Consider the following 5,336-nt stretch of genomic DNA (forward strand, 5'->3'; position numbering starts at 1 on the left):
AATAAATAAATAAATAAATAAATAAATAAATAAATAAATAAATAAATGGGAGAAAATATTTCCAAATGACTTATCTGATAAGGGGTTACTACCCAAAGTATATAAAGAACACAAACAACTAAAAAAATCAAATAATCCAATTAAGAAATGGGCAGATGTCAACATTTTTCCAAAGACAACATATAAATGGCCAATAGGCACATGAAAAAATGTTCAAGATCACTAACTATCAGGGAAATGGAAATCAAAGCCATGATGAGATATCACCTCTCACTTGTTAGAATGGCAACTATATGCTAAGCGAAATAAGTCAATCAGAGAAAGACATGTATCATATGACCTCACTGATATGAGGAATTCTTAATCTCAGGAAACAAACTGAGGGTTGCTGGAGTGGTGGGGGGTGGGAGGGATGGGGTCGCTGGGTGAGAGACATCAGGGAGGGTATGTGCTATGGTGAGCGCTGTGAATTGATGAACCACAGACTTGTCCCTCTGAAACAAATAATACATTGTATGTTTTTAAAAAAAAGATAGTAGGAAGGGAAAAATGAAGCGGGGGAAATCAGAAGGGGAGATGAACCATGAGAGACTATGGACTCTGAGAAACAAACTGAGGGTTCTAGAGGGGAGGGGGGTGGGGCGATGGGTTAGCCTGGTGATGGGTATTAAAGAGGGCACGTTCTGCATGGAGCACTGGGTGTTATACACAAACAATGAATCATGGAATACTACAACAAAAACTAATGATGTAATGTATGGTGATTAACATAACATAATAAAATTAAATTAAAAAAAAAGACAGGAAATAACGACTGCTAAAAAGGATGTGGAAAAAAGGGAGCCCTCGTACACTGTTGGTGGGAATGTATGTTTGGTGCAGCCTCTATGGAAAACAGTATGGAAGTTCCTTAAAAAATTAAAAATGGAACAACCATACAATCCAACTATTCCACTTCTGAGTATTTACCCAAAGAAAATGTAAACACAAATTCAAAAAGATATACGCACCCCTATGTTCACTGCAACTTTATTTACAATAGCCAAGATCTGGAACAACCTAAGTGTCCCTCAGTGGATGAATGGTTAAAGACGAGGTGGAATATATATACAATGGAATATTACCATAAAAAAGAAGGCAATCTTGACATTTCAATAACAGGGATGGACCTTGAGGGTATTATGCTAAGTAAAATAAAGTCAGACAGAGAAAGACAAATACCATATGATTTCACTTATATGTAGAATTTAAAAAACAAGACAAACAAACAAAACAAAACTCATAGATACAGAGAACAGACTGGTGGTTATCAGAGGGGAAGCGAGTTGAGAGGTGGGCAAAATGGACAAATAGGGTCAACTGTACAGTGACAGATGGTAACTAGACATTGTGGTGATCACTTTGTAGTGTACACAAATATCCCATTATGTTATATACCTGAAACTAATACAATGTTACATACCAATTTTACCTCAATTTAAAAAAAGAAAATGATCCTCTCATCCAAGTCTCCAATTACATTTGCATGTTGTCTTGCAAGGTGCTGTTTAATAACGCTTTATTTATTTCTTTAAAGATTTATTTATTTGTTTATTTGTTTTAGAGAGAGAGAGAGAGCAGGAGTACAAGGGGCAGAGGGAGAGGGAGAGAGAATCTCAAGCAGACTCTGTGCTGAGTGCAGAGCCTGATGCAGGGCTCGATTTCACAACCATGAGATCACAACCTGAGCCAAAATCAAGAGTCGGTCACTTAACGGACTGTGCCACCCAGGCACCCCTGTTTAATAATGCTTTAAATGGCAACAAACAAACAAAAAAGCCCACTTCCAACAATATTAGTCTAATCTTTCTCCCACAGGCAAGTCTTCATATATTTGAAGACCTCCATGCTGTTGAACCTCAGCTTTCTCCTCTCTAAATAGTCCCCATTTGATAATAGTTTAGAGGTTTTCCCCAAATAAATATTCATTAAGTGTCACTGGAGTGCAAAGTACTATGTTAGAAGCTGAGGTATATTAAAATAACTTTCTCAATAAACCGCCTCAAGGAGATTAAGGAAGCCTCTAGAGGAAAATAAGCCTTGATGAGTGACTAGTAATTATTCATTTGTTCATATGTTTAACAAGACAGGAGAGTACCCTTTCTAGGCAAAGTATTGATAATTCAGAAATAAGATTTTAAAAATCTTTTGTTGGTGCATGAATGAATCAATGGATGGTAGAGATATAACATACACCTTCAAACAACTCAGTCAGTTCAATCTATTTCAGAATACCTTTTACACTTAAAATATTCTAAAATACTCTGAATTATCATATAATGGTTTATATGAGTTTACATTTAAATCATTAGGTATATTTGTATTTTATGACTTGAAAATATTTCCACTGCAGAGTTGAGAAAAAGAAATGCTCATATTGATTTAGTATTTTGGTAAGCATTTTACAGAGTTATATACACCATTAATATATCGTCAAAAAAAACTAAAATGCTACTTATACCATATTTGAAATACAGTCCTCGGCACACATCAGAAGTCCAGCCTCCTGTGAACCATGCCTGTGTATTTGCTTTCTGCGCTTGGTGCCTATGAGTTCCAAAATAGGATTTTCCAGAAATCAACTGGTAACTTTTTAAGTTTATTTTATTTTTTTAAGTTTATTATTTTTTAAAGTATACTATACAAACTCAAAGACTAAAAATAGGATAAGAATTTTTAAAAAGAAATATCTCATCTCCCTATTTGCAATCCTACTATCCAGAAGGATTCACCGTTGACAGTTTGGAAACTACTGTTTCGTTCTTTCTGAACTTCTTTTAAAGCTCACACAAACACATACCCTGTGTCACACAAATATTCCAAGTCATAACATATATATATGCTTAATGGTTAAAAAGAAAAGTAGCATGTGTGTGTTTGTGTGTGACCAGGGACAGAGGGGGCAGATTGGAAGCTACTGGGAGCTAGCTGTAGGGTATGGGAATTTGGAATTACTACTTTCTTCTTTTTTCCCGAAGTGCTAAATTTTAGCACAACGCTCCTTGTTCCTTAATTAGTGATTAAACAAATTCAACTCATGATTTAACTTAACTAAACAACTAAAAAAAAAATAGTGATGGAAACAAAATCCTAGATCCTTGGTCCTTCATCTATCATCCAACTCGTCATTATTGCTCCAGCGTTCTCTTTTCTGCTAGTATCCTAGTAAGATTTGAAATTAGTATAGATTGTTTTCTATTTGGGTAAAATATGTAAGTAGTTGGTACTTTGTCTCAGGGTTATTTGGAGTTTTGAAAGTGAAATTTTGTCAACTCACATATTGGGCTAAATAACTCCTTGAGAAGCAGTGTGCCAAGCAGTTAATATAGAGAATTTAATTTGCTTCTTCTGAGTTTTACCATTGAGCTTTCTGCGGGAAAGCTCTCCCTAAAAACACACTTTATTGGCTCTAATTAAGAATGCATCCAGTAGTGTTCTCTCAGGCTTTGGATGCCTGCTGGCTTAATTTTTAAGCTTCTCCATTCTCAATAGAAGTGCTGAATTGAATTTAAAAGTCTATTCCTACAGAATTAACCCTTAGTGTGCACACCACTCACACTTCTGCAGAAAAGATTAAAATACTATTTACTACACATGGCAGACACTGTTTTTAAAAAATGAATGGAAAATGAGTCTATAGTTTAGCAATAATTTTGAAATGAAAGGTTGTTTCGAACATATGGCTTTTGTTTTTTGGTTTATTCTTAACCTGAACCAAGACAGAAGTTATTAATGGAGCCACAGAATATAAGAAAATAGCTGTTAAAAGTCAGCAAACAGATTCACGTCCTTTATTTTTAAAGGCTGAAAAGGTTAGAGTTATTTCTTTATAACCAAAGTGTATATGATTAACCTTGGGATTTTCTCATTAGGTAGACATTACCCTTGATTAGATCCCATGAGTGTTTTCCTTCTCCATTTTGCTGATTCCATTAATAAAGATATGGCAACCTTTGGTGCCCTTACTGACTGGTCCTAAATGGGACTGTTTTTTTGCTTCCAGGAAACTATTCAATATCATGCTGACTGATTTTATTTATTTATTTATTTATTTATTTATTTATTTATTTATTTATTTTTTATTCTTATGTTAATCCCCATACATTACATCATTAGTTTTAGATGAATTGTTCCATGATTCATTGTTTGTGCATAACACCCAGTGCTCCATGCAGAATGTGCCCTCCTCAATACCCACCACCAGGCTAACCCATCCTCCCACCCCCCTCCCCTCTAGAACCCTGTTTGTTTTTTGATTTTATTTTTTCTATAATAGAGGCAGAAACTTTGTATGCCAAATTGTTTACTTAATTATTTTTCAAACACATATTGCATCCTACTGTGTGGCAGGTACCCCGTTAAACTATGAGCGTATATATGGAGCTAATAGTCTAATGGAAGAAAATTGTTACATAAAAAGAATTGTTAAAATAGTGTCTCAGATGCCACAAAGAGGTAAAAACCATATACAGTGAGGCACAAATGATCTAGCAAATAACTGTGCTCAGAAGAATTGTATTGGATTGAAAGGTGAAAGGTGAAGTCGGGACCAAAAAGGTTAAGGTTGAGTGGATTTGGCAATGGGAAGATCTGTCGAGGCTTTAGGGACAGCATGGGCACAGGTGAAGACATAAAAAGAAAGAAACAATGGAAAGATCAATGTAAACTTTTATTAAATTTAATACTTTCTGCTTTCAACTAGATTGAAATACTTATTTGGAGTGATTATAGTGATCCCTGTAGGGGCACAAAGTGCTCTGATTTCTACAGAATCACTATTTGTGATGCAGAGAATAAGCAGTAGTGAGGGTCAAAGTGAGAAAAGGGAAGAGCAGTGAGGAGACTATTGGAATAGTCTAGGAGGAAAATGATGGCTAAAAGAGGTCAAATTCAGGATATAATTTGAAGCTAGAACCAATTGGATTTACTGATAAATCATAAGGATATAGTTTGTGAAGTAAAGACAAGAATTAAGCATGGCCCTGGGTTTTTGGCTTGGGCAACTGAAGGAATGTTGTGCCATTTCCTACGGGAAGAAAGAATGCACAATGTGCAAGTATGTGTGTGTGTGCGCACCCACGTTAGGATGGAAGAAAACTAAAGATGCTGTTTGGCTATGGTAAGTTTCAGACACATCTTGTGGAGTTGTCCTTAGACAGTTGTGTGTAAGACTGTAATGATCAGGAGAGTTTGGATGAGATCACCTAGGGAGTCAATATAAACAGAGAAACAGAAGATCCAAGAATTGATCCCCAGGACAGGCTAACAAATATTTAAATACCAAAAAAGGAAGGAGG

This window comes from Mirounga leonina, unplaced genomic scaffold (genome assembly GCF_011800145.1).
Source record: "Mirounga leonina isolate KUSES-001 unplaced genomic scaffold, KU_Mleo_1.0 Mir_170, whole genome shotgun sequence".
NCBI classification, from domain to species: domain Eukaryota; kingdom Metazoa; phylum Chordata; class Mammalia; order Carnivora; family Phocidae; genus Mirounga; species Mirounga leonina.